Genomic DNA, 6,299 nt, shown 5'->3' with positions numbered 1-6,299 from the left:
TTTTTTTAAATTAATGGGGGTAGACAAAATTTTGAATTTGCCCAAGGGTTCAAATCCCACTGCAGCCAAGGACCTGTGTGTATGCCTTAGGCTAAAGTGCAGTCTTTTAGCCTCTGTACTCCCATCTGTAAAATGGGACTATTAATCACAGTCTATCTTCTTATAATGCTTTGCAAGGATGGGCAAAGTAAAGACTTTGGACACTGAAAGCATACATCATCATCATCATCATCATCATCATCGCTACTACTACTACAAGATGTTTTGGACATACATTATCATCATCATCATCATCATTGGTGCCCTTACTGGGCACCTTTTGCTAATGAGAGCAAGAAAGTGCATCTCACTTTGGGGCCCACATAGCACACTGCACCAATTCCTGGATCAGTTATAGAGCATCTGTTCTGCATGCAGAAGGTCTCAGGTTCAAGCAGGTCCAGGTGGGAGGGAACCCTGCCAAAAAGCATGGAGAGTCACTGCCAGTCAGTGTAGATAATACTGAGCCAGGTGGATCAGTGGTCTGACTCAGTATCCATCAGCTTCCTATGTTCATGCATACTGCCAGGGTTTAAATGACATTGGGTATAGGCAGGGCACATGCTTTACACAGATGAGGTGTGTTCCAGATGCTTCAAACTGGTGCTGATGAATGCAATGAAAATAAATTCTAAATTTCTCAGATAAATTGTTTCTAACACAGTAAATACTGTGTATCTCTCTCTGTGTGTATATTTGGCCATTTGGTGGTTAGGGATGGAGATTTCACATAGTTCTGCAGGTCAGAACTATGCTGCCACTTATATCAGTGAGCTAAATACTACCATGGCAATTAGAAAGCTTTACCTGATGCTCACAGCTCTGTCTAAAATCTTGGCATATTGGGAGAGAGAGAGCGTGTGTAACCTTTGCAGAGCCCTTTGATTATTCCAAGATAAAGAAGAAAACCTAAATCACAGGGAAACAGGTGCTGCAAGCTTTATCTTTACCTCCTCAACATTGGTATTAATATTCACCAAGATGCAGCAACACCAGCATGTTGATTTGATCTGAGTATCCCTGCTTCAGCAAACGTGCTGCATTGGTCATGTTGATATGTGTGGCGGGTCTGTCGGGATCGTTCTTTTTCGGGCTGCTCAGGGCAAATTCGGAGGAAGCCCACCCCTCTGGTACAATGAGAACATTTTCTTGACCATTGGAATGAATGGGGCATATGATGCAAATGTAACTCATTACTGAAATAATGGTTGTCCCTACATAACCTTTACAAAACAGAACATAAAGCAGTTCCAGAATTCCTAAAGGTTTTGTAATTGGGCTTCAGGCCTCTTGGAATGACTAATTTTGTTGGGATTCAGAGCCATAAGTTCTGTCTGGTTACAGTGTTTCTGAAACAAGGAACACATTTTTTTCCAGGTTTGAAGGGCACTTTTCCTGGAAAGCCAAAATTTAATCCAGGTGGGAAGCATGTGGAGCGATTGGAAGTGGTAGCCTCTCCCATGGGGTCCTGCCCTGAGTTAGATATACGAACAGGGAATGACGGAAGCTGACTTGCGCCAAGCCAGGCCACTGAGCCATCCACTCCCGTATTGTCTATGTTGCTCCCCAGCACACTTTCGTCCTCCAGATGTTAGACTACAACTCCCATCTTCTCTGACCCTTGATCATTCTGGCTGAGACTGATGGGAGTTGAGGTCCAAAACCAGGAGGCCACAGTTATCTCTCCCTTGTCCACAGTGACTGGCAGCAAGTCTCCAGTGTTTCAGACAGATTTTTCTCAGGCCTATCTGGAGGCACCAGGGATTGAACCTGGGACCTTCTGCCTGCGAGGCAGATGCTCTACCAATGAGCTATGGACCGATCCTTATTTGTTCTACACAAATTAGAGGTTTCACAGGACTGTGGGTAAGGCTGTTCCATACCCGCCCATTTGGCAAATGGGCGATATTGTTTCAAGAATGTTTCATGCGCAACACATTTCCTATGCAGCTGTCACTTCCATGGAGGAAATTGCTGTAGCTAATGTGGCTGATTCTCTGAATATGCAAACAGTGGGAAAAACTTGACCAGCAAAGATCACACAATAGGTACACATTGTAAAATGGATGTGTGTGTGTGAGAGAGAGAGAGATGCACCAGGTGCAGTTTCATCCCCTGAAGGGATACAACCAGCCCAAACCTTCCCAACCATTCTAGCCAGTCTTAGAAAGCTAAATTGTGGTTGCAAGAAAGCAGCCAAGTCTTCTTCTCAACCACCTTTGGAGGGAGACGTGGTGTAGTTGGGAGCTTATCAAAGACCTGTAAGAAAGCTGCAAGGACTGTAGCTCAGAGGTAGAGCAACTGCCTTATATGCAGAAAGTCCTAAATTCAATCCTGTACATTGCCAGGTAGGGCCGCTGCCAACCTGTGTAGATAATGCTGAGCTATATGAACCAATGGGACAAGGCAGCTTCTATCTTCCTACACAAGAGCGTGCCCTGAAAGGGAGGGGATCTGTGTGCCGACATACTAGAAGCTGCCACTGGCTAACACTCGTACAGTGGTACCTCGGGTTACATACGCTTCAGGTTACATATGCTTCAGGTTACAGACTCCGCTAACCCAGAAATAGTGCTTCAGGTTAAGAACTTTGCTTCAAGATGAGAACAGAAATCGTGTCCCGGCGGCGCGGCAGCAGGAGGAGGCCTCATTAGCTAAAGTGGTGCTTCAGGTTAAGAACAGTTTCAGGTTAAGTACAGACCTCCGGAACGAATTAAGTACTTAACCTGTGGTACCACTGTAGGAGGATTGGATTCCAATCTGTCCAAACCTGCATTTAAATCTAGTCTTAAGAAAGCCATTGTGGCAGGGGGAATAGTGCTGGATTCAGAAGGTTGACTGCATGATACTGAGCCAATCCCCATCTCTCAGCCAAGCCTCTCTTAAGGGGGGTGGGGGGTTGTGAGGATAACGTGGAGCAGGACACCCAGCCAAGTGTGCTTTCTTACTTCCTCGATAACTATCCCAAGGATGCACTGAAATGAATGTGCTTAGCTGTCTCCTTGGTGATGGAAAGCTACAAACACATCGGCTGTAGGATTGAGCTTTCTGCACAGTGAGAATAGCCTCCACCCCATATTTTGAAAACTGTATGTTTTCCCCCTCTCTGTTCATTTAAAATGAATACACCATGTATGCCTGCAGCTGCAAACAGAATTTTGAATAGGAAAGTTTTTTTCTTGAGGTATTTAGTGAATAGTTCTGCGCAAAAGAGTTGCTGTCACGTTAGGGCCTGGAAGGAATTTGCCTCCTGAGCTGGCCAGCTTTTAGCTGTGCCGTAGCTGTTTCCTCACCGCCCAACTTGTTCTATACATTTGGAGCACTATTATACCACTTTAACAGTCCTGGCTTCCCCCAAAGGGAAGTATAGTTTGTTAAGGGTGCTGCAAGTTGTTAGGAAACCCCAGTTTCCCTCACAGTTCTCACAGTAGTTTATCAATCCCTCTTCCCAGGGACTTCTGGGAATTGTCACTCTGCTAAATTGACCTCCTTAGCACCTATTGACATGTTTCTTTTAACTAAAGCAAATGGTTATATTTCCATTGGAACACAGAGCTGTATATTTCCCCTTCTCTCATGAAGTAGCCTCAGAACGTGGTCATTCTTGATGTTTTCTTTTCCTCTCTACTCATCCTGTCACTCTCAATGCCATTGGCTGGTCTGCTCTGATATAATAATAATTGAGAAAAGCCTCTTGGCAGATCTTAAGCCATGGACAGGCTCCTACAGGGACAGACGTTCCTCAAGGAATTAGGTTACACCAGGGGTAACCCATATGGGATGGTCTTTCGTTTCTGGACCACATGGTCTCTGACCATTGACCCTACTTGCTGGGAATGATGAGAATTGAGAGCCCAAATCATATGGAGGGCAGAAAGTTAGATACCCCTGGTTTTAAATAAGTGTGTGTGTGTGCAACCCAGCCACTCTCTTGCTATATCCACAGCCTTAAGCATCACAGTGGAACTTTGGTTTTCGAATGTAATCCGTTCCAGAAGACCGTTCAGCTTCCAAAAAGTTCGAAAACCAAGGATCAAAGGGCTGGCTGCAAAGTCAACGGGGAAAAAATGAAAATCATTCAAAAATGGAAGCATTCACTTCTGGGTTGTCGGTGTTCGGGTTCCGGACTGTTCGGCTTCCAAAGCGTTCGACAACTGAGGTTTCCACTGCTGGAAACGCACTGCAGTAAAGCAAAACAGTGTAATTTCCTCTTAGGAGTCATCAGTTTTGGACAACAAATTGTGTAGGTTCTTGTCCTTTATGTCAGGCTCTTTATGGCAAGGTCTACCGCAGCCTTTTCAAGGTTTGTAGGGACATGTGCAGGTGTAAGTTAACACAAGTTTCCAGGTATGTTCACACTTCCCTTTCTACAGGCCAGTAATTTTCCAGTGGTGGCTCCCTGTGTGTGGAATGCTCTCACCAGAGAGGCTTGGCTTATACCACTGTTACCTGTCTTTAGGCACCAGTCCGAAACATGCCTCTCCACCCAGGCCTTTGGCTATTAAATAATCTATGGCCTGGTAAATCTGGACTGTTGTTATGGTTACTTTATTATTATGCTATGTATTATGCTTTTTTATTATTATGCTGTGTAAATTACATTCTTAATGTTGTACGCTGCCCTGGGTTCTTTGGATAAAGGGCGGTATATAAATCAAATTAATAAATAAAAATAATACAATGGTACCTCGGGTTACAGACGCTTCAGGTTACAGACTCCGCTGACCCAGAAATAGTACCTCGGGTTAAGAACTTTGCTTCAGGATGAGAACAGAAATCGTGCGGCGGCAGCAGGAGGTCCTATTAGCTAAAGTGGTACCTCAGGTTATGAACAGTTTCAGGTTAAGAACGGACCTCTGGAATGAATTAAGTTCTTAACCTGAGGTACCACTGTAGTCCCAAGTTGGGTTCAGCAGCAAAGTCCTGTCCTTGCAGGAATCCAGATGTCACTGTTCCGCTTCACTTGGCGCCCCCCCCCCCTCGCCCCATGGCAAAAGGAAAGGGAGCAGCTGCCCCACATTGAATAAAGTTGGAACTGGTTGGCAGTAGCTTGTGGACAACTGAAGGAAGTACTTATTTGCCACAGCACATTGTTGATTGTCAAAGCAATTCACATTTATTCTAGATATGGCAATTGATTGTCAGCTGAATATATATAGTGTGTGTGTGTGTGTGTGTGTGTGTGTGTGTGTGTGTGTGTGTGTGTATGAGAGAGAAATGAAGGCACAGGTACCAGGGTACCAGATATTGTTCTACAATGAGCATAACCTTCATAAATGAGAGTAGTAAGATCCTGGGGGATCGAGTGGGGATAGCATGCTGCTGCGCTTTGGTCCTGCTTCCCTGCTTCCCACAGGCAATGGGTTGGCCACTGGGAGAACAAGATCCTGAACTAGGTGGGTCCCTGGCCTGATCCTGCAGGCTCTTCTTGTGTTACTGGGTTAATAGTCTGCCCTGGTGTAAAGGCTTTTCCTATGCTCCTTAAGTCTGATCTGCTGAACTGATTCCAAATGAAACCTGGCAGTTTTTCACTTTTGTTTTATTCTGTGGCCGTCTTCCCACCAAGATTCGTTCTTCTTACCCCCCCCCCCACACACACACCTGCAGGCCCCTGGTGTTAGCAGTGGGATGAGATCCCGCCCTGTGCTAAGCGAGGGTTTTACTCTGTTGAAGCTGACTCAGATAAGGATCGAAAAAGACCTGCACTCTCCAATGCCCTAGATGTAATTCCGTTAATTAATTTGCATTGCCATTTTATTCATAGTAGTGAGTTATATTCTTCCCAGAGGAGCACTCTCAGCTCTGCTCTCTTGGTGGCCTGCAAATATCTGTACAGAGCAGCATAACTGGAGTGAGGATTTCTGGGGTTTGCTTTTACCTTTTTTTAGGGTGGGAGAGGAAGGCATCAGGAGATCACCGTGCAGCGAAATACATCAACTCTTCTATTGAGCATCTCATGCATATCAACAGCTGTCTGTGTGGCATACACCTTTCCATTTAATGGGGAGTTTTTAGATTATGATGGTGTCAAACAGGGGTAGGGCACCTTTTTCAGCCTGAGGGGCACATTGCTTCCTAGGTGACCTTCTTCAATGCCATGCTTAGAAAGGTTGGCACTCACTCACAGCCATCCATGGGCATGAGAGCAGGTGGAATGGGATAGAAAGGTGATTTTTGCACACACACCTGTGGACCTGCGTCCCCAGTGGGGGCTGGTTTTGCCCACCCCTAGGTACGCCTCTGAGCTCAGATCTCTTGAA

The 6,299-nt window shown here is 45.4% G+C and overlaps 1 protein-coding gene across 3 annotated transcripts in view; it reads left to right on the top strand.

Annotated features, from left to right (window-relative positions):
- The window catches only part of LOC310750475 (G protein-coupled receptor kinase 5-like), a 73,704-nt gene that overhangs the window by 1,512 nt on the left and 65,893 nt on the right, over nucleotides 1-6,299 (top strand). The gene's annotated exons all lie outside the window — the stretch shown is intronic.

Source organism: Podarcis filfolensis (assembly GCF_964270895.1).
Source record: "Podarcis filfolensis genome assembly, chromosome: 15".
In the NCBI taxonomy this organism is placed as follows: domain Eukaryota; kingdom Metazoa; phylum Chordata; class Lepidosauria; order Squamata; family Lacertidae; genus Podarcis; species Podarcis filfolensis.
Note: the sequence above shows the minus strand (reverse complement) of the source record. Positions and strands in the feature narration are given on the sequence as shown.